Source organism: Lonchura striata, chromosome 5 (genome assembly GCF_050655825.1).
Source record: "Lonchura striata isolate lonStrDom1 chromosome 5, ASM5065582v1, whole genome shotgun sequence".
NCBI classification, from domain to species: Eukaryota; Metazoa; Chordata; class Aves; order Passeriformes; family Estrildidae; genus Lonchura; species Lonchura striata.
In genome coordinates this window covers 60,656,183-60,683,622 of record NC_140707.1, presented here as the reverse complement: position 1 = coordinate 60,683,622, position 27,440 = coordinate 60,656,183, and the positions used below count along the sequence as shown (strand labels likewise).

General features: G+C 37.9%; 1 long non-coding RNA gene across 1 annotated transcript; it reads right to left on the bottom strand.

Moving 5' to 3' along the window:
- Nucleotides 1–5,266: 5,266 nt before the first annotated feature.
- Nucleotides 5,267–27,101, bottom strand: LOC110481191 (uncharacterized). Its single transcript, XR_014955754.1, has 2 exons — nt 25,317–27,101; nt 5,267–23,857 (listed from the first exon to the last, which is right to left on the bottom strand). It is a non-coding gene; the product is annotated as an uncharacterized LOC110481191 (long non-coding RNA).
- Nucleotides 27,102–27,440: the final 339 nt, after the last annotated feature.

The window sequence follows — 27,440 nt, the reverse complement described above, 5'->3', positions numbered from 1 at the left end:
GAGCTATTTTGAGTGTTTACCTGTTGTTATTTTTGCCAAACTTTTCACATCCCTGCAAGAATCATCTCATGTTGTCTGTGCTGTTTGGATGGTTACCCTCACAGCATTCACCATGTCTCTGGATATCTAGCTCTCCTTCCTGCTCACACAGCACTTCCTGCCCATGCAAAGAGGCAGCCCATAGACTGCCACTGCTTAGGTATCTGTAACTTCCAAGGCAGTAAGCAGCCCTTGGAAACACCATGCCAAGTATGACAGACCCCTGCTTGATTCCTTTTGACAAGTCCCATCTCAGGATGCAGAGTGTAGGACAGGCATCACCCTTTTCAGAAAAGCTACAGTATGTTGTGATTGAGGTGTTGGAGTCTTGCATTTTTTTTTCATGAGGTGTGCTCAGTGCTGGGTGGAAGAGGAAGGAGGAACAACCTGACAGTACCTGATCTTGCTGCATTAAACTGCTATCTGCTTCTAAGCTGCGTTGCCTTGCAACATGCCCCAAACCCCAGATATCCAGTGTGGAAACAGGGCAAGATTGCCACGGATCCCTTTGCTCTATTGGCTTAGTTTTTCTGCATGGTGAGATCATGGATAGTTACAATGAAGAGCTAGGGCTGGAACTTTAAAATATCTCAGACACAAAGGCCCTATATGCACAACGGGCTTTAAATTGGAAGCATATGAAATGCACAGATTTCAAGGCAAAGCAGTGTAATTCCAATTTTAGCTTGTAGCACTGGGGCAAGTGCTGTAAAGTTTGAAATCTGTGTAACCTGTGAAACACATCCATTTTTGCTGTGGAGATAACAACACAGAGCAGCTCATATGCACTGAACTACGGTAGCATGAAGCAAGCTGATCCTTAACCTACAAGCCCAGGGCCTTCCCCAGCTGCTGCCTGAGTCAGCCAGTATGCATAGGTTTCTCACCAAAATGTAATTAAAAATGCCCTTTTTGAGGTCCATACGAAAGAGAGATATATGCTGCCTCTCAATTTTTTCCAGACTTCAGGGTCAGACGGTGACCAGACACGCAAATAACAGTCAAATTATACAGGAAGTTGTCAAAAGGGTCTTAGCATAGGCAGAAAGGACTTTTGACCTTCCTGGGTGTCAAAGGTCTAGTTCGAGTTTCTTTATAGTAATCTGTAGCTATGGCAATGAAAACAGACCCTTTGAGTGGATCAGTTAGTGATTTTTCTTTGAAAGTTTCTTTGACTTTCATATTTGAATTGAATTTTAATTAAAAAAATTGCTTAAAGCTATAACCCAAGAAAGACTTTATTTACAATAGAAAAAAAACTGAGGCTGACAGCTATAAGGTTGGGCTCAGGAAAAAAAAAGGAAAAAAGGACAAAGGAAAAGCACAATGATGCCTCCCCATACCAGAATTAGACCAAGGTTTTTTTTTTCCTCTCTCTTCCTCCCTATCTCTCTCTCCCCAACCACTTAGAGGTTACCTGCCTTACACTTTCATAGACCCTAAAAATATTTTCAGAGATGTAAGTAGCCTGTGAGAAAATCAGTAGGATGTGCTGACAATGACTTCAAAGTCAGACAGAAAAAGAGAAGGCTAAAGGCAAATTAAAATAGTTTGCAAAGAGCAAAAAAAAGGCTGGATCTTTTTTTTTCTCCTCCGTGGTCACTTGTCATAATCAGAACTATCCTTATTTTTTTTTGTTGTTGCAGTAGTAGTTGTTGGCTTGCAGATTCATTAATGCAAGCATAGGAGAAGATTAAAAGAGTTTAGATTATGACACAACTATCGATATTGGTGCCTGACAGCAATATTATCACCTCATTGATATAAATGCTGAGCATAGGTGATTTTAAAAGTGTGACTGATTAAAGCAACATAAATAGTGGTCTTGGCACTAATGCTGTCAAGAATAAATCTGAGACCTTGACAGTATTGTGTGAACCCAGCCTCTGACTGGCCCTAAAGCCTCCTTTTATATCTCATTGGGAACATGCCTGTCACCTCTTTCTTCCCCTGTTTTTAACTAAGGACAGCAAAAAATGGTTTTATTTTTCTGCCTTTTACATGGATAGTATCAGAAGATTGTCCCTTGGTATTTACCATATCTTACTTGGTTTTTTTAAATTTTTTAAAAAGATGAAAACTGATCAGTGGTTGCCAAGACCATGTTGGAGAAAGCCCATTATAGGGAATGTGGTGTTGTCATGTTTTGTAACAAAGGAAATGTTCATCATTAGGCTATGTAATGTCCCTTTTTTACTAGGTATCTTTCTTTTTCCTCTCTGGAAAATCCCTGCTGATAGCTGCTGAACATAAGCATAGTGCAGATGGTCTGTGTTCAATGCATCATGTCCTTGACCCATTAAACACAGTTGGTGCATGTGATAGGAATTGGCCCTGAAGTGAGGGTAGCCCAGGTTCTAGTTAAAATATAATCTGGGGTGAGTTAGAGTGAAATAACACTGATGCCCCATCAGAAGGGACGAAAACTCTCAGGCCTAGGTGTAAATGTGAATGTCCCACGTGAATGTGACCTTCCTGGGGATGGTGAATGGGTCTAAGGGAGGACAAGTGGCTTGATACAAAACACTGACACCTCAAGATCTGCCTCTGGCTCAAAGCTCTTCTTGTAGCTTCTGGTGGTAGGCGTTCATCCCCTCTGTTTTATGCATCCAACAGGCTTCACCACTGTTTCACTGTGGCTTTCAAACACAAAAATTCATTTCTTCTCTTTCAGGGGGTGAAAACCTGGCCTCAGCAAAGCACCCTGCCAACTCCAGAAATAGGAGATTGTTTTGAGTGATTAATCATTAATATTTCAGTCTCTCACAGCATGTAAACTCTCTTTGCATCATATATAATAGTTAGTCACAAGTGTCTATCAGGATCATTATGCATAAATTTCCAAGAAAGAAATTTAGGACATGCAATGCAGCATATACCCAGCTTTCCCTTCACTGTGTTCCCTACCCTCCAGCCAAGAGCAGCTCAGATGCACATCAGTGAGTGCACTGGGGATGGTGGGGAATTTCTCCTGGCTTCACAGCTTGGACTCAGCCATTGCTTGCTGAGTGTTGGGTGAAATCTGTGCTCAAGACCAGAGGCATCCACAAGACAGGTCACACACTGATATGGAAGGGGAGCACTCAGCATCCAGATGGCAACAGCATTTAACCTATGTGGCCCAGGAAACCTGGCTAGACATGAGTTTCTCCTAAGCAGGGACAAGATGCTTTGAGTCAGAGGTAGAGCTGGGCTGCAGGAAGAGGATGAGATGGGTTAGTGTTTCTGCATTTGTTCTTGTGCTCTTTTCTACCTCAGTAGATACAGGCACCCCAGTGTCACCCATAGCACATCTGCACTGATAGAAGAGGAATGCAGGTTAGGAACATAGTTTTCTATGAAATAGTCACCCAAAGCTACCCAAAAATGTATTATAACAGGGCCTGTTCTTTATTTCCCATTGCTTTTAAGATTGGGTTATGGTCTCACTCTTTATCACATTCACTCTCCAAAGATAGCCAAACAATTGAATCAGACACCCAGATTACAACAAATACTAGAAGCTGCAATATCTGTGTAGCATGTGGCACAGAGGAAATGGTATTCCTGAGATCACTGGCCCTAATAGGAGAGGAAATGCGGTCTTAAAGTAACATATATACTACACTAGGTCCTTTACAGTGAAAACACTCTGTCAGGTGTCTAAACATGTTCTGTTCAGTTCCATGGAAAGACTTTGTGTATTTTTCACTTACACATTACAACATATTTTGATTGAGGATCTCCTGATAACCTTACAATGGCACATGGAATTATTTTGCCCACACACCCTGTAATAGTCAATGTTATTCCTTTTTTTTTGCATATACAAGACTGGCTTCTGACCTCCAGTATGCCACAATTATTTTAGTTGAGGTTTTATTGTTTTAGTGGATCTGTTAGCACTTGGGGCTCTTGGGCTCTGATGAAGCAAAGGTCTTTCTTTTTCCTTTTACACTTTTCTGGATAAAATGAAATGTGTGTGTGCCAAATATAAATAATCTCAGAAGACCTCACCCAAACTGCCAAGGGAAGATAGGGAAGGGTAGAAAGAAGTTTAATTATAAAAAAATATCTGTGAAAAATATCTCCATCAGACTGAGCCAAAATTTCAAGATATTGTTCATCAAAAGAAAAGAGGAATAAGAGCACACTATGACTACCATACTCCTTTACATGCTCCCCACAGTCCAGCATATTCTTCCATTACAGAACTCACTTGGGATATTGAAGATTCACATTCAGATCTTCTTAGCACCTGATATGATGTTCTGATTTTAATCTAAGTTTCTTCCACTTCAGTGAATGACCACCGAGTTACAGATTATTGCAGGGCAAATCTCTGAAATCTTCTTCGCAAATATTGTGTCCCAGAGGGGATAAATCTTTTTTTTTTTGGCCAGTCAGTATTTTGGAAGATAGCAGAGAGGAAAATATTGAAGAAATCCTTACCAGCTCCACTTTCAAAGGCTGAAAATATTAAAATTCCCCTCCAAACACCATTGCACCATTCTTACTCAACAGTCGAAGGCTAATCACTGCAAATCATGCAAAGTTACAGAAAAAAAATGCTCATTGGTTGAATCCTGAGATGAAGGAATTTAAAGCCCAGATATGTGTATTTTAAAATAGCTCTCATCACTTTGGTTTTCTGTTAAAAGTCACTGAACAGGAAAATGTGAAAATGTGAAAGATAACCCATGATCAGTGTTCAACTATGTGATTCTGACTGTATTTTTTCTCAATTAATTAAATTCTGCTTTTACTTAAACATTTTCCTATTTCCAGTGCAAGCGAGACATGGCCTAATGCTTTTCAGACTGTCTTTATGACTTTCTTTTCCAGATTACAGTGAATGGGAGATTAGCAGGAGCTAGTTTTGGTCAAGGCACATGAGTTCCATGATGGTAGCTTTAGACTAAGAGGATACCCAGAGCTCTTATATTTCTTCTCCTAATTTTCTCATGTTTTCAAATGTTAGGAGCAAGTTAAATGTTGCATGCTGCAATTTTAATAACTGCTTATAGCAATGTGATAATAGCTATTTGGATAGAAATTCACCATAGTTGTTTTTTTTCTTCCCAGTCCCTCTGAGTTATGCAGCTCCAACCTTTTTGCCATTGCAGGAAGTTTTCTGTAGTTGATAACTGGGAAGGATAGTACCGTTTTTATAGGAAGAAAGTTACTGAAAGAAAGGGGGGGGAAAATCTGGTTTGGGGTATTTTTTCCTTTTTTTTTCTATATACAGTGGCTATATACAGCTTTGGCAGGCAGCAGCATGTAATGGGACAGACCTTATTTGGAGTGCCCCAAACAGCCTTCCACTAGGCAAACAGTAATCAGGTTTAAACTAATATTTTTGCTCCTTGTGTCAAAACAGAGAATTGTTCTTATTCAACTAACAAGGGATACTAAACAGTGCTTGGCCTTGTGGATTTGGCTGCTGCTGTTTTGCAGGAGAGCTGTCAAGTACAACCTAGGCTGCTACAACTGCAAGAATCATCCTTTGAAAGGATGGTTAAACCCAAACACTCTCTGATTAGTGTCAGGCAGAGAGCCCAATTCCCTGATGTACTAATTTTGCAGCTTGAGGAGTAGACATAGTGCTGTGTGTAGTTCCTGCAAAGTGGAAGAGAATGGGTAGTCTTTTAATTTCAAACTTAAATGAGAACTTAGAATCAGAAATGCCTGCCTCTCTGTTAACCTTTATGACAAAAACGTACGATTTGCATTAAGCAAGAGTGTATATAGATTGCAAGTTCCCAACCATCTGATTTCAGCAAAATAAGCAAGTAGGGCACTATTTAAAATAAAATATCAAGTCAGTGTTTTAATTTGAATCCTGAGAAAAGCATGTCAGGCACCTTGCAGTCTTCTTGGTCTGTTTGATGATCTAAGTGTACAGAAGGATTCATTTATAGAGAGGTGTCATGTGAAAACCAGCCTGGTAGACAGACATTAAAACTGAGGGGACTAAGGGTTTTCTGCCACTGCTGCAATTCTTTCCACAGTTGAATTTTTTTTTTTTTTTTTTTTTTTTTTTTTATAAATAACTGTTAATAGGAGGCTGAAAACTGAAGTTAGAAGAAAACTTTGACATTTCTGGGTTAAAGATCAGTTAATTTGATTAACTTTCCCACAGTACATGTTTATCTGTACAGGTCTCTAAGGTCAGTGCCTTTCTGTGCATATACCAGTTTATAGCACATTCATTATGCAGAAACTAAGCATATTTTCACTATCTTCTTCTAGCACAGATCAGATTTCCTTTATTTTACATTTATTTCTACATCTCTGTGATTTTTTTTCTCCCAGCTCTAAATAGCTCTGAGATTACTACTCTCCAAGATGTTGGTAAAATCTCAGTGCAGTAACTTAGTAAGAGTCACTTACTATGTCTGCTGAACCAACAGAGAGGTCTGACCTTCCCCACTTAACAGGAAGGTACCTTTGATCAATCCTCCTTGCTTCAGTCAAAAATTTAAAACTGTGATGATGAAAGGCAGCAAAGGAGTTATTGAAACTGAACCTGCCAGTGAGAGGAAAAAGTTTATATTAAAAATCAACTGATTAAATTTAATGTTTGCAGCAGCTAGAACTGGAGATGTACAAATAAGTGCTTCTCCATGTTGGTGAGGATCCTACTCTCTTCATTTTAAGAGATTGCCAAGAAAGTTGAACTACATCTCTAAAAGGTTTAAGAAAGAGCACAATAATTTAATGTGCCAGACTCCTGTGTGGATGATTTTATTCAGAAGCAGTCTCTATTTGCCTCAGCTTCATCCTGAAGTTATGTTACCTTACCCAAAGGCCCTTGCAACAAGGCACCAGCTGTCTAGATATTCTTGAAGAAACAGAAAATATCAGAGAATGAGGAGAATCATACCTCATTAAATCATACCACAATAATTTGACAGTGTAAAATCTGGGCATCTGGTCTAGTTCACTTTAGAATTATTCACCTTCCCAGAGTAACTTTGCTCATGCTGAAACTGATCTCTCATTTCTGCTGATGGTGGTGCAAACTACAAAAAAAAAAAAAAAGCCATTTTTCTCTGTTGATATTTATTTTTTTGTGTTGAAGATAAGTTTTTCTAGAAGAACAACCTTTTTAGTGGCTCAAACTTTCTTTTTTGTGAAGGTGAAATGTAATACTAAACCTTTTCTACTTGCTACCTCCCTGTTCTGCCTTCTACTCCTTCCAGTTCTCCTCTGCTCCTCTTCTCTACTCTGTCCTGTGTGCACTTCCTGGTCAAGGTACATTTACATTAACACTCTAACATAATGATAAGAAGTGGGCTCCTGCTTCAGTCTGAATGTTTTTTTTTAATACATCCAGAATGTATAATTGAACACTGCAATTATTTTTGATTATTGGCAACGTTTACTCACTCCAGCTCACAGACAATGGGATCAATGAGGTTCAAGAGGCACACTCTGAATGCAGACAGAAGTTTTTTGTTTGATGTAGCCAAAACGAATATTAGGCAAAAGTGAGAGGTGTGATTTTAGCAATCTCATGCCTAAACATCCTCCATTTAGGTCACCATTTCTATTTTTCACTCAGCTATGAAGTGTCTTTGCTCAATATCTGGCCAAATGGACAGAAACTGACCTTCCAAACCATTCTCCTTGAGTTCCTTTGCCCATACCTATTTGAAATAAATACTATAAAAAAGCAGGAGTAGAAAGGTGAGGAGGAACACTTTCTAGTGATCTCTCAAACTCTAGTCTCATATGACATCTCTATTCCTTGCAGTCTCTGGTTCTTGATAAGGTGCTGTCAGTGAAACCCTTGCAGAGCACCCTTTTATTTCATAATGTTCTAATCTTGACATTTCTGTGTTTGTTTCTCAGATCAGACCTCCTCTTAAATACTCCCAGACCCTTATGCATATGTGGCTTGTTTTCAGGGGACATCAGGTTAGCTGACCATACAGGACTTCATGGTATTTATCCTACTGTGCATGAAGTCCTCCCAGAAGCAGCATAGACAGGGCAGAAAGAGCTGGAAATTATTTCATCTCCCTCCAATGCCATGTAATCATAAATGGAGTAGGATGGACAATAGGGGATTGTCATGCCAGGCAGGTGAGCATAGTGTCAGGCAGTGTGGGCATGTGTCATAACAGCTGAAGGGTTCTATCAGCTCCACAAAATCACAGACTCATTTAGGTTGAAAAAGACACCTGAAATTGAGCCCAGCCTTCAACTGATCACCACCTTGTCAGCTAGACCATGGCTTTAAGTGCCAAGCCTACTCACTACTTGGACACCTCTGGGAGTGGTGACTCTGTCACCTCCCTGAGCAGTAAATTCCAATATTTAACAACCATGAAGAAGCTCATCCCACTGTCCAACCTGAACCCCCTCAGTGCAGCTTGTAGCTATGTCATCTTGTCCTGTCACTGGCTGACCAGGAGAAGGGACCCATCCCCACCTTGTTTCATTTCAGGCAGTTGTAGAGAGTGATAATGTTCCCCCAGAGCCTCCTTTTCTCTAGGATTAACACCCCCAACTCCTTCAGATGCTCCTTATATGACACTCTCTAGACCCAGGAACCTCAATGTCTTTCTTCAAGCAATGGCTCCAGAATTGGATGCAGTACTCAAGGTGTGACCTCACCAGTGCCAAGTACAGAGACACAAACTTTTGCCTGATCCTGCTGGCCACATTACTTCTGATACATTTTCCAACCTGCCCCCTGCATGCCTCCATGACAGCCCAGAGGCTGAATAATGCTGCAGCTGTACAGTTTGTGGCAAAGTTACCAGGACTCACAAGATTACCTTTGTCCAGTATAAATTACCAACAGTAAGAAGGAGCAAGACCACCAGCATAACTTTCCCTGTGCACAGAGGGACTCCAAGTTTGAAAAGCATCACAGAATTTGGATTTCTACCCTGAGTGAGGTGTCAGTAAGAGGATGTTATCAGGTTAACCCTTTTACCTTGAACCTTCAATGAATAATTCAGGCCCTTCACATTTAATATTCATCCACATCACCTCAGTTGTCACTCAAGGGTCATTACTTCCTATCTGTGTCCAATTTTATTTGTTCTTGAATCTTTCCCTCATATCTTTATTAAGTGGTTACCACATGTGGCAGAGTTGCACAGGGTCTCTTGCCAGCTCCATCCCTGAAGTGGTGATTACTGCATCATGCCACTGGGAGTGTGATTTGTAAGTTCACTCATTCTGAAGTAGCAGGCTATGAAATCTATTCTCAGTAAAAAAAAAAAATCTTAGAACTGGCCATAATATTCAAGCTACTTGAGACTGCAGAGAATAGCAAGTTGGGAAGGATGGAGCTCTGATCTTATACCCTAATTACAGCCTTAAGATTGAGTGGCCTTGTCTAATATCTGGGAAGTTCTTTCTTACCAGCCCTTCTGTCAGACTCCTATAATTGCATTAACCTAGATGCTTAAAACTAGCACTGAGATATTTTCAGCTATAATGGCTTTAGCTGTATATTAAGAAAGAAGCACATACTGAATACCTTCTTAACAATGTCCATGAAAGATCCCACACAAATGGCCTCATTGAGTTGCTCATACCAAGATGAATGTGAATCAGATGTAGTGAAAGGAGAGATATAACCTTGCTGAACCAGGCATCAGCTAGTTCAGGTGACAAATATAAACAAAGAAAATACAGCTTTTACAGTTACATTAACTTTTTTTCCTGTACTCTATCCCAGACAGGCTGCAAATGCTCACTTACAGCTCATTGTGGCATTTAAAAGAAAGCAGACAAAATTGATGAGTACTAAAGTGTACCTAGAACTAGTTTACAGCTGCAATATATAATAACAATGCAGAGTTGAAAGGAGGACAAGATTTGCCTCCCCTGCCTGCAGAATCTCCTCTGAAGATACCACAGAAACTGGTGATTTTGTAGCCTTACAGTCCTCCCGCTTCTGCTTCCATGCAGAAACAGCAAGTGCAGAAGTTCACAAAAAGGCAGTGATATTGGAAAAAAAATCTGATCAACCTCCACCAAAAGTGATTTGATTTGATCCACTTTCAAAATATGAGCAAAATTTTGCACTGAGTCAGACTTTGCATTGTCTGCAGTGTCCTTAATTTAATTGAGATGTGTGTTAGTGGTATATAGTGAGAAGGGAGATCTTACTGGACTGCAGCTTGTTCTTAGAAATAGCTAGCTGTGTAAAGGGATCCCTGTAGTAAAGGTTAAGTGTACACTGTATATTATCTCTTTCCTTTCTTTTTTTTTTTTTTAACAAAAAAAAAAAAAAAAAGAAGAAAGAGAAAAAGAAAAAAAATGTTGTGAAAGTTTAAAAGTATGACCTCCAGAACCAGACATGCTGAGACTGGGCAATATTGAAGCTAGAAACAGAAGGGGTTGGATAAAAGGCTTTGTGATATGAATCTCTGTCTCTCCTGCCCTCAGCAGAAAGGCTTAAATATCTCCTTCTTGGACAAACAGATCAATACAAGCTTTTTAACATCTTCAATGAGAGCTCATTAATGCTCTCATGGTGTCCTCTTTTGTGCCCTGGTGACCTGGTGGGAGTCAGGGAAACTGAACTGCAGCTTAGTAATTATCACAGGAATAACACTTCATATTATCTCCTAGTGAAATGTGAATTGTTTTCCAAATTATTCAGGACAGCAGTGAGCAAAAGCGCAAACTAATTGAAAAGACATTATGATTTATTTGAGTGTGTGAGATTGGACCTATTAGTTTGGGTTAAATGTTAACCAATAGAATATTTGCTATCTCTTTGAAGAGCTGAATGCTAGGAAAGAACAAGAACAGAAAACTCAATTTCCTACAATTACTTCTTCATTATATGTACTTTATGGGTTTTCTGCTGCCAGATGCATCTGGACATTTCCCTTTATAATGCTGGTATCCAGGCTGGGTTTAGGATTTTGAAATCTTTTGTGGATCTGAGTGGGATGTAGAATGGCAACTTTTGCTAAGACAAATTGCTAAAGAAGTGTGAGATTTATATGACTGATATATCAAATAATTGAATAAAGAATGCTTTATTGGTTTCAGTATGGGAAACCAGTGGGATGGGATTTTTAAAGGAAGGTCTCTTGTTTGTTTCACACAGATCAGTTGCTCATCCACATATTTTTTCCATCAGTATTAGTCTACAATTAATTTTCACATACGTGTTTGTAAATCTCCCATAAAGTAGAAACAAAAGGAGATTTTCAGTTTAAAATATTTCCCTTAAACTAAAAAAAGTACAACACATGCACAAGAAGAGATTAGGAGAGTAAAAATGTCTGATGTAAAATAGTCTGTGAAGTTACTCATTGCATAGGTGTGACCTAGCATCGAAACTGACCTATTTGATTGAACTCCTGAGTGACAGGGGAAGAAAAGAGGCACTCAGACATTTTAATGAAGTTGGATCTTCCATAAACACTGAAAATTAGAAAATCAGACCTTCTGCATATGTCTGATTTTGAGCCCTGGAAAACTAGAATACCCAGAATCACTCACCGCCTTTGAAAATTGGAGCCATGTAGTTGAAAATAGGTATTTAATTTATGTAAGAAGTTTGCTCTTTCAAGCACCTGTCTCAAACAGCTTCTTATTATCGACAATGTAGGTTGCCACAGTGCCAAGCTATTACTGCTGCATATTAGCCTGCAAATAACACTATACTCACAGAACTGGGAAAATTCTTTTCATTTTCACAGATAGTGTGTAATTTTTGGGGTGACCCATCTCTTAGCCAGGCACGTAATAGCTAATCAAGACACAGTGCAAAGATAGCAGAACTCATTTTTTTAATTAAAATAAAAATATAAGGGAAAAAATAAAAAGCACACACACACAAAAAAAATTCCCTGATCTATTTTAGTCACATATTATAATTCTGTTTTTAGTGCAAGAAATTAATTATACATATTTTCATCATTTCTCATATTCTGACATATTAATTAAGGATGCTCTAATTCAATTCCAGTGGCACTGTTGGCCTACTCTGTAAAAATATTTTCCTGTTTTGGTAAAAATACAAAAACAACGAGGAAGGTAAAAGCAGCCCCACAGTTTGCTGCCTACATACTGCTGTTTCTTCTTGTCATGGAAATAGCAGACTAATTATTTTATAAAGTGATAGATTCCCCCATCTGTACAGTGTTTGGTGGCACTAACACTTAATAAAATATACATGGGAAACCAGCAGTTTCCTGAAGTCTCTTGCACTGAAATGTGTCTGTCTCTGATGGTAGAGCCACACAAACAAGGTAAAAGTGCCACATACTTTCACTATGATGACACATGGACTCTGTCCCCATTACTGTCTTTGAAAACTTTGTTAGTAGGCAAGGTTAATGGACTTGTATGTCTTCTCAGTTCCTCCTTAAGACTCTCAGGAACTGGAAAGTATCACACTGGGGCTAAAGTAGATGGCTAAGCTTGGTTTCTATTATTTTTGTCATAATATATTTAGTTTTTCTTCTTGAGTTCAAAGTATTACAGCTTCAATATGCACAGGGGGATGTCAGCAGTAGCTAATAAAATGATATGACAATAAACAGTACACATCCTGTATTAGATAACTATCAAAATCAAAGTTGCCCTTCATGACTCAAACACACCAATATCAGTAGCTTGTCAGCCTTTAGAAGCAACTGCCCAGCACCAGCTCCAGCCAATTGAGACGATGGCCAACGGATGAGGTTGCTGTAGAAAGTGAGACAGCTGGACCTGCCTCACACCACAAGCCAGGAGCAGAGCCCAAACTCATGTCATCGAGCTGGGGTTGTGGTTTTGCACCATGGGCACAGCCTGAGGATGATGTTCAGTCTGGGTATGTGTTGTTCATCTATTTGGTTTGCATAGAGGAGGTAGGGAAGGGAGAGGTATGCAGCTTTCCTATTCTGACAATTACCCACCACCTTTACTGCTGTGGTACATGTCAAAGTGTACTCATACTGGGTTCAAGTCAAACCACCCCAAAATGCACAAGGGGATAATGGGAGTAACAGTGACTAAGGAGGACTTTAGGACAGTCTTGAAACTGAACACAAAAATACCCTGAGGAGCCAAGAATACTCTGAAGGCGACAACAGGGCTCACATAAACACTCACGCATGCACACAAGGGAGAGAACAGAATAGCCTTGGACTCCTCAGTACTGGCAGGTGAATTATGTCTGTAGAAGTTGCTCAGAATATCATTAACATATACCTGATAAGTATGGCAGTGGGATCTCAAGGTCTCCACCGTAATCCTGCCTTCTTTTAATTCAAAGGAAAGTGATGTACCTTAAAGCAATGCAGACATGCAACAATCATTTAGCTGTCCCCAGTTCCTGTCAGAGGGACATGAGCTGGTTGTGAATCATTCCCTCAAGAAATCTTGGTAATCTTGACTATTTTTGCATTTCTTAATATATTTTGATTTAAAGCCTAAATTAGACTTAAGCCAGCGATAGTGTGTCTTGAACCACTTTTGAAAATAAATGAGATATGCTGATGCTGAAATGTTGGTAAAAGGGGATTAGGAAGACTAGGCTGCTTTCCACCCCAGTGGCTTTGCGTTACTATTAGGAGGGATGGATTAATATCAGATTTCTGGTATCTGGTTCCTCAGTGATACTGCTTAATTATCCAGATAAGTGATCAGAGTCAAAGCATGAGTGACAGCATAAATATAAAGAACATCATCTTATAATTTTTTTCCCCTTAAAAAACATGTATATTAGTTTTAGTATCATAAAGATACATTTTTAAAGTACTCATTAAAGTTAAAATTTTAAGTAGCTTTTAGATATTCAGTCTAGGTTAGTCATCCTTTAAAAAGTTGCAGTTTATTTATTCATTGACAGGCATAGAGAAGTGGCTCACACTGAAAGACTTCCAAAAACATTGGCCTGCTTGTCCCTGCATTAAGCAGCTTCTTCTGCCCATTCTCCCATAGTTAACTATTCCATTTTTTTCCTTTTCACCCTCACTGCCCTATTGCGACCTCACCCTTGCTGAAAGGGGTGGGCCACTGAGGCTGAAAATATCTGGTCTCCCTGCTCAGACTGTAGAGGGAAGGTCCATGAATTGCCAGGTTGCTTCTCAGCCCTGATCTTCTTTATAGCTCTAGTCTCTGTTGGCTGGTAATTTTATCCAGTAACACATTTGATATGTGTAAGTGTGTGAATGCACTTGTGTACATTCAATGTAGACAAGTACTTGGACTGATCAGGATCTTGGGATGGGAGAAAAAGCTTTGGCACCTAAAATTCATTCAAACAGAATCACTTTGGCTGTGTTTTTTTGTCCCTTGCTAAGTCCTTTTTCAAGAATCTGAGATTGGTGTCAGACATGAGGCAAGGAGTTAAACACGATTTTAATAAAACTTCCTACTGGAAAGTTTATGTCATCTATGCTTGTCCTTCCTAACTTGCCAGCAGGGCAGGATTTCCAGATGTCTTGAAACTGAAAGGTGGAGTCGAAATTTCTCTGTTGGGGAAGAATGATTTGCTCAGTAATTTAAGACCATGAAAGATAAAAGATTTTTGCTGGGGCAGTTCCTCCATTCTGTAAGTAAGCAGGAAAAAGAACAAACTGTCCATATTCACTAATCTTTAACAACAAAAAAATAAAGCCCTGGACGAAAATTTGGGGGGAAAAATAGAAGGAAAAATCTGCACGTAATAGGCAGACAAATCTGAATACAACCTAAATCAAGAACTAGAGTACTGTTTGCTTCTACAACTGCCCAAAGTTCTTCAGACATATATATTTTATATTTCATTTCCATATATATTTTAGACTTAATTTGTTTATAATAAGATTTGCACGCTTGTATTATGCACTGTAGCATACAGCAGCTAGATTTCATCTACAGAGCAAATATTTTTCATTTTCTTTTCTGGTGTTCTACATGTCAGACATTGCAACTACTGCAACTTCTTCATAACCTTTTCCTCCAGTTCTTCTGGAGAAATCTAGATGAGGCTTCAATTCACATTTGCCCTCCACCGTTTCCAGTGAACAGCAATGCAAACAGGTGCTAACAGAAACCACTCTTACAGAAAACTGCCTCCTTTTTTTTCCTTTTCTGCCTCCTCCAGGAAGGCTACTAAAACCTGATGTGGATTGCAGATAGAAAAGAGAATTGAAAGCTGTGGACTTTAAAACTCCAAAGATATTGAAAACACCCTAGACCTCATACAGTTCATTCCTGTACTTTCATTCTGTAGGTCTCATTTGACAATGACTCAGAAATACGGAAGACTTGTCATATTTGTTCAAATTTGAATCTGCAGTGGGAGGAGGATTTTATCTATGGGTCTAGCACCTTCATTTCTGCAACTGAGGTAAAATAGAGGCTCAACAAAACCAGAGTTTTGTTTTTTGGTGGTGGTAGTCTGTGGCTTTCTGGGGTTTTTTTCGCATGGTTTTGATGATAACAGGAAAAAGACAATTTGAAATGATCCTTTTGTGTTGGACACATCAGCATGTAATAGGTAACTAAACATAAGACAAAATGCAAAATAAAAATAGCATAGAGTTTCTAACAATGGTTTACATAGGTATTTTATATTCTTTTCTGTGACATACTTTCCTCCAGGGTTCATCTAACCAAGGCTCATCTGTTGCCAGAGGTTCCTTAATTGAATAACTCTGGTCAGCTGTTTTATTAGAGAAAGCCAAAGAAAAGCCCTCTAGACTGCTGTTCACTGACACTCACCTGAGTTAATAATATCATAGCATGGTGTTAAAGACTCTTTAATGTGGGAGGTCACACCTTTAGAGGAAGATGAGATTAGTCCTTGGACATCCTCTGCCATTTATCCCACAGTGTTCTCTGAAGTGACTATTCATATGTCATAATTTAATTGCAGCCAACTGTTATTCTCAGCTATACATGCTTTTCACATCACATTAATCTACATTATATATTTTTTTCCTGTGGATAAAGCAATATAATGGTTTCTCAAAATATGTGAATTTCAGTGTTAGGAAAATGGTATGGAAAGTGAAAAGGTCTCTGATAAGTACTTTCTATGGGTCAGCTGTTCTCTATGGTCTGTTCTCTTCCTGGAACCTTTATGATTTCACCTTGTAAGGAAAGTATAGAAACTTTCCTAGATTTTCACAGATGCTGCAAAGCTGATGTAGCTGACCAGAGCACTTAAGTGCTCACAGTGCATATTCTTCATTCTCAGTAGTAGAAGATCAGGGGATCCCTTGAGTACCTGTCCTGAAAAACAAACACGAAACCATATGGCTTTAGCACACTCCTGAGTCATCTGCTAATGCCACCCCCAAACAAAATGCAATAATAAATAATCAAAAAATTAAAGCATAAAAATGTTGTCTACAGACTTCATATACTTTCCTGGAAATAAACTGGTATTGCCCATCGTGCAAGAGAGATCGTGACCTTGGTAAATTTTCCTAACTGCACAAAACCCCCCCATATAGCTTAACTTGTAAATATTGTCATATGGACTGCTGGTGATCTCCCACTGGGCCATCCAACATTTCTCAGGCTATTTTAAATTGAGAATTTTTTTTCACCTGAATATATATCAGACTCACTTGCAATCATCACTATCTCTCCTTGTTCCTTGCCTTTGGAAGCACAGGCTGCCCAGAAGAAACCATCAGGACCTCCAGTGTGTATCCAGTGGGAAGGAAGGTTGCACATTCCTTGAAATGTAGCTTTCTCCATCTTGCAGTTCTCCCCTTTAGCTAATCATCCTGGACCCATGAGAAATACAGCCTTCCTGGCCTTTCTGAAACTACTCCTCCACTGGGCCCGGGAAAACCCAGCCCAGTTTACAATGTTTGCATCTCTCTACATAAAATAAATAGTGCTAGAACACAGGTCTGAGTGCTGCCCTGTTTAATCTGAGCTGCATACTTGTTAGCATGTTCCTTGGAGAAGGATCTCTAAAATGTCTAGGCATCAGAATCTCATATAGTACAGGAAACAGGAGGGATATCAAGGCATGTGATTAGCAGAAACTGTTTGCATTTATTCTACTTAACATCTAGTTTACTATATTACAATGGCAAGACAGGTTCTGGACTTTATCAATTTTATCTCAATTTTAGAAGTGCCCAGAATCAGAAAAGAATATTTCCTGTCTGATGGATAAGTTAAGCAAATCTTAAACCTCACTTCACATAAATAAAAACAAGCAGAAAATGAATAAAGTTATTAATTGCAGTATTTTTCAATCATTAGTGTGAGTAGATATAAAGAACAAACAAAATTTGTGTCATGTTTCTTGCCTTGGCCACTAATTTGAAACAAGAGTTTTGAAACATTACCCAGTGAGTATGTCACATATGCAAGCCTCTTGCACCTGACTTAACACCATCTACATTGATTTTGCTGCACATATACTCTGACATATTCAATACACAGATACAAAAACTACACTAATAATATCACCAGTATATAATACAAGCAAGGGAACACACTATTAAAGGCAGTCTCATCACAGAAATATCGTCCCAGTACTAGCCACCTGTGAAGCTAAAGATTAAATACATTATTTTCTTCTGAGCATACTAGCTACAAAAGAAGACAATTTCACCCATAAGTTATACAGTTGTTTGTGTCAACGATAATTTAACTAAGGCCAGGAAGTAGAAGGAACATTTTCAAGAATTATTACACAATACTTTTCTCAGTTTATTTTGAGCTGTGTCTGACTCATCAGAATGCTATTTTATGAATAGTTTGAAGGACTGGTAATGTTTTATCTAAATAACAAGATTTGCTTCTCCACTTCAAAGTCTGTTTGTATGTTGTTTTCATTTGGTTTTGTTGGAATATTTATTTATTCTTTTTTTGTATTCAACACCGAAATTTCTTGGCTGAGATTTTTAGCAATCACATATTCTAGAGAAAAGACATGTGCCAAACTGTATCACCTCAAAACCCTGTCCATAATGCTTTTGTCAACAGAAGCAGCAATGAGATTTGGATACAGCCTATGCTTCTACAATAATCCAAAGATTTGACAAGGGCTCAGTGCTGAAGCAAGGCATTGTGGTGTCTAGTAGAAAAACTGAAGACTCAATCTTTATTTCGCTTATAATAATTTACAGCCCAGATTTTTTGCAAGCTTTACCCCCTATTTTGCAGCTGTTGTTTTCAGAACTCACATCCTGTGTAACTACTATTCTCTGATACAGCAAAACAACATTTCAGTCTTAAGGACTATTTCTGTGGCAACTTTCACAGATCATCAAAGAACTTTAAACCAAAATGAAGATAGATCCACGGAAGTCCGATAAGAAAAAAGTATGTTTTTTTCTTTCTCCTGAAGAATTTAGGGTGTCAGGAAATGTCAGAAACATTTTAAGTAAGGGCAGGTTTCCATCACATAGCAGTACTCAGGTTCTGCAAAACAGGCACTAAAAATGTTAGAAATTCTGATCTCTCAATAAATGTTTCCTTTTTTTTTTTTTTTTTTTTTTGATAACAGATTCACACATTAAAGTTAGATCTGGGACTGATGTAAAATCCATTTAGCTTCATTGAGGTTAATGAAGCAAAGATGATATACACCCGTTGAGAATCTGCCTATGTGTGTGATCAGTTACAATGCTATTTGTTTTTATTGGCTTAGCCATTGATGTACTACTAGGTGGCTCTGAGATTTTTTAATCAATAAGAGTTAGCATACTTGAAAACTATGCTTCTGTGAAACTAATGCCTGAAAAAGGCTCTCTTGAAACTAGATTTCCTTTGAGATAGAGGTATGGTTATATACTGCAGAAATCAGAAGATTTTAAACTGAATTTTCTGCTAAATAAGTGAGTCAGCACACATTTATCCTCCATGAGAAACAGTAGAAAATTTGAAAAATGAGTGCATTTTTCACCCTTCATAAAGGGTTATCTTGAAGTAGGGGAATATCAAGAGTAAAGAAATATCTCATGCACACAAGATTAAAAAAAAAGCATAAATTCCACTTTATAAATAAATGCAAAACAGTATAAAAAAAGCAACACGTTATGAATAGACACCTTTGGAAATAAATTCCAGAAGCCTCCAGAGAGCTTGAGAAAATAACTAGCTTGCACAGCATTAAGTGGAAGGAGTTCCCCTAAGGGAATCAGGGGATCAGAGATATTGTGTCTTGGTTAGCTTTGATAAGTTTGCATTTGTGTCTTTTACACACTGCTGGTAACAAGCTGAGAGATGCAGTCTTACATGGAGGCAAATGGCAAAATTGTTTCTTAGGCTGTGAATATTAAAAGTGATTGATTTTATTGGAATTATATTACCACAATTTCACACCCCATTCAAAGTGAACAAGGGGAAATGGACTCAGGGTTTGCTTTCTCCCCCTCTCATGACCTCATTGTGTAGCCTTGAACAGAAGTGCTCAAACTGCTTCAAGCACAAAATGAATCTGTGCTGATGAAACTAAACATAAACCACCCCTCTTTGCTGATGTCTATTAATAGTTTTTGACAGACCTAGAGAAACATCACTCAGTTTCTTAAATATGCTTAAAATAGAGCAGGATATGTCAGCACATTTTTGTAAGTCAAAAAGTTTGTAATTCTTGTGGGTAGATGAAGAGTGCAGGATTCATCTCACCATATCAGCCACAAAGAGAAGATTTATCTCTAAGATAGTCAGCCTAGAGTCCATTTCATCAGTAGAACTTTATAAGAACTTTTAAGACATGACTAATTGGACTTATTTCAGAGATAATAAAATGAGATACACTGCTCAAAAAAATACCTGTTTCATTCTCTTGACTGTAAAGTAAGCTTGTATTGATTAGCTCAGAAACACACTTTAGACATCCATGTTTGTTTGGATAGATGAATGTCACTGGATAAGACTGGAGAATAAAACTCTTCTCTGCAAGTGACCATAGTTTGTGAGATATTCATAACTGTCAAAGTGATCAGCCTTTTTCCTGAAGTTTGAGATTTTTTTTTTTTGTTTATTATTTTTGAAAAGAGGAGTGTAGCCATTTGATCAAGTCTCTTGGCTTTCTTTCATACCAGAAATTAGTGATAGAGGTCTGTTTCCAAAAGCAAACCAGATATGATACCCTGCCTACAACTGCATAAAGCCCAAGACCAAAACAAGATTTAAATCTAGCCAGGCAAATCTATGTACCTGCAAGCTCTGATTCTGAGGAACTGGAATACATGAAGTCAGAGATTTCAGGTACTTGGTATACAAATAAATACAAACCCCATAACATTTATATCAGCTAATCATCTCTAAAATTTGCTCTTCTGAAAAACTGAGCTACAAAACATTAGAACTGAGCAAAATCCACTGAAAACTCAGAGAGAGAAAAAAAAATATTGCAAATATATTTTTCACACTCCTGGACTCTTCTTTTGAATATTTCCCCACACTACTTCATATAAAGAATTAGTATTACTTGAATTGTCTCTCCTTTTCATTGGTATAAATCAGTAGTGACAAAATACTTTGTGGAAAAATAAACTATTGTCAAAGCTCTTGTGAATTACTTGATGCTACATATTTCTTGTAGGAAATGAGAATTCATGAGAGACAAATTCTGTGAAACATGTCTAATGTGGGGAAGTGCCACCTAAAAAATATGATACAATACAACAAAATTGGAAAATTCCATTTTGACCACTACTGTTAGCCATCATCTAGAATTACTATTGCATTGTGATTAAAAATAAGTTAAAGTAGGAAAACAAGCAATCTGATTTAATCAAAACATTGCAATGAAAGAAGAACATTTTATAATGCACAAAATTTGAAAGCATTTGAAAGCAGTGATTTTGTTTATTTTGTGTAAAGAAAAAAAACCCCACAATTCTTATTTTTTAAACAAAAATATCACTCTTCTTCCTACCTTGTTAATAATGCAAATCTATAGTGAATAAGAGAAAAATCACACACCTAAGAAGCCAGGAAGTCATTTAAACCCATACCCCCAAAGACCTAATTTTTATGGCTCTAATTCCCATAAAACATTTCAATGGGACATAATTTATTTAGAAGCTAGGGACTTCATAAGGATAAGGAAACTAGAAGTATGTAGAAAATACATGAAAAATGAAACTACTACAGAAGCCTAAACATGTTAATAACATATTCTGGTAATAACTGGAGAAAAACACAATATGCACAGTATGTTTTGCATGAATTATTTATTTTACTTATATACATATACTAGTGGACAAAAAATTTCTTCCCAAATAATTGTGTGTTGTTAATGGGGAAATAGTACAGCATACATTTTGGCAATCTCTTTCAAAGTCATAGTGGCCACTTTATTCACCTAAAGAATTCAAAATAATTAAAAATGGTGGTACACCAAAGAATGGAAATATTTGCATGTGACAAGCTTATAACGTGACCCAACACTCTCTGACTGAAGTTAAGAATTGCCAGGCACACAGTGAACACAAAAGCACAGGAACCTGCCTTGTACTCCCCTCCCTGTGACTTGTTATCAGAGGAAGATCTTAGCGACACAGAAACAGTTTTGTCATTGACTTATCACGGACTGAGTTTCAGTTCTGAAATTTCAAAGAAATCCAAGACAAGTGTTAATAATATATCAGAATATAAATAGGCTTAACAGACGGTACCTCCACCTTCCTCCTTTCCATTATCTACCACCATATTTTGCCCTAATTCAAATACTTGCCTTATGTAAGACAGAGCTTCCAGTAAAAAGCAGCAAATCCATCACAATAGTATCAGTAAATTTTTTAATGAGAGCAGATGGGAAAAAATATTTGGAGGTGGACAAATTGGGGTATCACTCTCCTGGGCTTGTGGCAGGAGCTACAGGGGCACTGACAAGAGCCTTTACTATCTTTGACAGCTACCCAATCAAGCTTAATCAGCCTTGGATGCATTCCTCTCTGATTTTGCCCTTTATTAGCCTCCTTAAAAGTCATCAGTGACATCAAACTTACAAGAGCTGTTCATCTGCTGGAGCTGCAAGTTCTACACATGCATCTCATATTCTTGCGCATCTTTAATGTAAGAAAATTATTGCAATGATGAAAAAGAGGCAAACTTGTTATAAACTCACAGCTAACATAGTTATTCCCATGTCAAATGTGAATAGTATATCTAAGATGTATTGTTCCAGGTGTATTTTGTTACTGCAACACAGCAATTTAAAAATAGCATATACAAAGAGAAATGCAATAATACCTGTGCATTTTATGCACTGTCTCTAATTATTTTTTCATTGTATAATAATAAATGCTATTTGAGAGTCTTGAACCAATACTGAAGAATGCTTACATGTTTTTAATGACAATTTTTAAAGGTATAAGCAATATCTATTTACCAATGTATTTATACAACCCTAGTAAATGTAGTCAATGATAACAAAATAACAATTATGGAGAAAAGTTTTTTTCCTAATGTTTTATCTCATAAGCCTTGCCAAACAAAAGGAATTTAAATGACCTAGTTATGTGAGTTCTTTCCCTTCTGCATCCTGACAAGGATCTACAGGCCCTAAAGGAATCTGGATCGAGCATTTTCTTCCCTGGAGAAAAATTATTAACACTAATCCTTGTCTTTGAACACAGCAACCTTTTGATTGGTGTAATTGAGCTACATTACCTCACTTTTCTACTTCTGTCACAGCATCCTATAGATGTAGCACAACTGAATTCATGAGCCTCATACAGAAAGGGTCAGAGTATTAATATGTTAATAGTGTGCTGGCTTGCAAATTATGGTTTTTTAATAAAGTCTCAGTTAATTACATTGCAAGGTTTTGAAGCCAGACTGAATTTTACTCCTGTGAATTTGCAATGCTAAGTGTTCTTAAGTAGACAAACCAAAAGAATTTCCTAAGAATTTGGATAAAATACTTGGACCTAATTTTTACAAGAGACATCTGGTTTTATAAATGCTCAATCTCATGTGCATGACTAGCTGTTACATGCCTGAACACATAAAATAAAACATGCTTGCTTCTTTTCTTTTCATATCACCTGTTGAAAAGTAAAAAAAAAAAAAGATAGGAAGGACATAAACTCTCCGTCACTTTCCAGTCTGGGTCAGTGTGCTGTAAGCCAATCCATCTGAAACTATTCATCAGTTCTTTTAAGTAATTTTAGAAGTGATAAAAATTATTAATAAACACTGTGATGCATGTTTATTGCACTGATGGGAATTGGCAAAAAGTAGGAATAGCAGTTTCCAGATATCTCATTGAAGCTGAAAAAAGTAATATAAAAATACACCATTCAAAGTCCTCTTAATATAATTATGTCCCAATGCAAATCAAGGACTTTTCAATTTCCATTTATCTAGAGTCTCCTGACTGCCATGTTATCCAGCTTTGGGAAGAATTTTGTCCCATGGAAATTATAAGGGCATCTCAGCAGAAGATGAGGAAAAAATTCAGACTGCACAGGGTTTTGGGTAATCAGAACCTAGTGCAAAAGGTTCACGCCCACAGTGGAAGGACTGAAACTGGATGATCTTTAGAGGTCCTTTCCATTCCATGACTCTGTGAAACAATTGTGCTTGGGGGAAATGAACAATCCAGAAAATTAAGTAAAAAAGTAATGTAGGAAATCTAGAGCAGGGGACTTCCCACCAAGTGACAAAACCACTTCTAACATAAGATGGCTTCACTCAGTGTCATACATTTAAGGAATGTGAAACCTCTCTGATTAGAATCTATCCCCACACACTTGAGATAGAAAAATCTCTTTGTGACTGTGGTGTTAAAAGCACTTCTAAAAGCAATTACCTTTCTCCAGGTCACTCTCCTCCTTTCATCACAGTTTTTTGGATTAGCACTGAAGGAAACACCCAGGAAAGAAGAAAGCTGGAGATCTTCCTGGATTTGTCTCTCATGAAAAGGAAGTCAGGATCCCTATGGCTAAAGACAAGCAAATAAGAGCTCAGTTTGGCCTTTTCTCCAGGTGATGAAAATAATATAAAATTCTGTTCCTAAAAGCACGGAAGGACAATTTCATAGCTCGTGGTGAGAGGCTGAACTATAGATCTGTCTCTGTCCTTATCCTACCAGAGAGCCCTGCTGTGACCTGAGACAGGCCACGTCCCACAGGGTTGATCTCATCTAACTTTAAAGATCTGCAGTGTTGACACCTGAGCCAGTTACCCATGTACCTTTTAGTGTCAATTGAGAGAAACAGGCATCTTTAAGGAATAGTTTTTTTGTTTGTTTTTTTTTTTTTTTTTTAATCTAGCTGAGTTTCTTTTTCAAGAGAAGCTATGTTGTATAAGTTACAAAAGTATGCACTTTATCAGACTGCTTCCACCAGAATTTCTATGTATTCGGGTCTTTTCCTATGGTTTTACCTGACTTTGCTATTTAGATTCTCTTCACAAAAGATGAGTGCTACCAAGATGCAGCTGGTTTGCGCAAGGTCAGATTAGCTGTTTTCTCTATTTAACTGGAGAGCAGGTGACAAATGTACTGCCTGCAAATCAGTAAAAATTTTAATTTGCATTCATTTTCAAATAAATTGGTAGAGTGGGAAATAAATATTTTCTGATTTTGGCTTGTGTAGGAGTAAGAATATTCCAACATACAGCACAGCAAGGACTCAACTGTAGTTTGGTTTCTTTGACTATGGAATAAAAATAATATTACTTTAAGATATGTTGATCTATGGCCACTCCTTTATATTCCTGTATCAAGGGAATTTGAAATATTAAATCAATCATTCCATTCAGTCTTTCAAATAGTGAAAGCCTTAATTTTGCTACATCCTTCAATTCTGGAGTGTCTTCATAATAGTTTTCCAGCTATTCTAAACTGTTTAGAGAAGGTTTTTGTTATCTACAGGGTTATATGTTGGCATTAGTCATAGGTTGACAACCAAATATAAGATCTTATATAAAATTTAGAACTGATCCTCAGAGATGCCTTTGAGCTACTAGTTCTGACACTCAAAAGGGACTCTGTATCCCTTCCATGGAGGAGTCTGAAATGAAATATAGTCTTCTTTGGCCTTTGTTTCCTACTCCACCTTTCATCTAGTTAATGTGTACAAACTAGAACTCAATGTTTGCCTAAAACCAAGTGTTTATATAACACCTGGATCAAGGAGGCCAGAACACTCATTCTTTGCCTTTTCTGTAGTCATAACTGCTTCTGAAAATCTATCAAAGGACCTGCCACTGAATGGAGGTGAAGTACCAGTGAAGAAACACCATGATGCAGTGTATATTCTTACAAGTCACTCAACTATTGAAATTAGATTGCTGGAATATAAAATGTAGCTCTATCAAGCACTAGCTGCAAAGGTTTCCTTTTACCACTGTGATATTGAGCTATCATGGGAGATGGTCAAAAAGTTTTTCACACACACCTGGGCACCCTTGCCTTCTCAGAGGTTCCTCATGCAGTGACATGCCAGCTGATCTCATAGCAGCCACAAATCCCATACAGTGAAAGCCAGGACAAGAACGCATCTTAAAAAAAGCAGCATCTCTGGGGCATCCTTCCATCTGAAAGAAAGAGAAGGCACAGGCAAAAGTAGGAACATCTGTAGCCCATGAAAAGCTATTCCTTCTTGTGAATATCAGCTCATGTTGTGAAAAAAGACTTTCCTCACTGGTAGCATATATTTTAATAGATGATTTTTTGCTCTGCACAGCCTTTTAAAAGCATATCAAAAGCAATAGCCAATGACTTTTTATCAGGTGCTGATCTAGGCTGGTGGTTTTAGTAGTCTTACTCATTTGCAGTGTCAGCTAACTGCTAGGCAAAAGCTGTACCTGGTAAGTGGCTGCTTTCTCATCACAGCTAATTTGCTGGAAGGTGTTGGAATTTTGTTGAGGAGCAATAGGTGGAAGGACACCAGGTTGTCCCACCATTCCAACCTCGCTGCATTGGTGACAGGTCTGGGTGCACCCTATTTTTCCCATATGCTGGTTATACCCTACTACCACAACACCTTGACCAGTAGTGTAGTAGTGAAAAGATTGCCACTCATTTTAGAATAAATATAAAAACTTGAGCCATGCTACCTGTTAGAATAAAATGCCTGGAAGAAGCAGGGACTTGTGTGTTTCACGAAGAAAAGGATTTCTATATTTGACTACACAAGTAGATTAATACATGGATCTACAGCAAAGGTTTCAGATCTTGGATTTAAAGATAATACAAGTTGTTTTGGTGATGCAGTGTCAGGGTGCTCTCTGGTGTATATTATGTGCTGTTTCCATCCTTACATACAGATCAAAAGTTAATGTAATATAGGGGTGCAGAATTAAGCACAATACACTCTGAAAAGATAGCAAGTCTCCGATAAGGCAGTATGTTTCATATGAACCATTCAATTTGTATATATGAGCCCCATTCTGAACACTTGGTATCAGCAGTCCTTATGCTTACACTGTAATGCCACAAGGTCTGTTTCTGTGGATAGCTGTTAACTGGGGAGAACAGTGAACATTTTGATAGCATTACCCCACAGTGTGGGGCCTGAGCATCTTCAGTTTGAAACTACCGTTTAGTCCCAATATATCATATGCCAGCACTTGTTTGTCTAAAAACATCATTCAAGAAAACACATTAGTGTTTTATTTGCTTCTTATCTGCATGTGCTTTTGAATGGTTATCTTAGCTCACTACTGTGGTTCTGTGAGGTGTGTCCAACACTTAGAACACTATTGCTCAGGCTCACTGAAACAGAGAAAAAAGAGCTGAAATCAGCATCAATTCATTCAGCATGCATGTTTGGATCTGAGTCTACCATTTTTTCACAGTAAAAATTCCCAGGAAATCCATGACAGTCTTGACTGAACCTAAAAGCCCTATGATCAGGGATCATTAAGGATCAGGCTCATAATTAATACTTTAGTGGTTCTGCAGGCATACTGAAAATAACTTGGTGCTTAGAGATTTCCAACTAGTGCTGATATGACTGATGACTGGTGTATAATTTTATGAAAAAATAGACCTTTGTCTGGGAGCAGAACTTCCTCAATCTTGAAGTCAATGGCAGATTTTCCCAAGTTCCTAGAAAAAAGGGCTGAAAGGACTTCTTCTGCCATCTAGTCTATCAGCTTGCAATACTGCTGATTTATTTCCCCTCGATGTTAGCAAGAGTAGAACTACAGGCAGACAGAGGTCAGCCCTAAGATTTAAGTTTCTGCAAGACTCTCTTATCGTTCTTGCAGAAATTGGCTCTGAAGTGCAACAAAAACACAGGAGTTCTTGTTCTTTCCACTGTTCAACAGGCTCCAAGGAGTGAATACCATATCCTCTTCATTCAAGATCTCAGGATGGATTTGAACTGAAGCTGCTGAGGTGAAAGAGCTTGACAAGGCACACTGCTGCCTTCCTCTAAACAGCTGGAATAGTGTCAAAAATCTTTCATTCTATGCATCTCTCCCACACTTTATTCTGGAGGAAAATAATGCACTGTCTAGTGAGCCATATTTTTAAAGATAATAGCAAAGTATGTCTAATTCAAACCAACTGAACT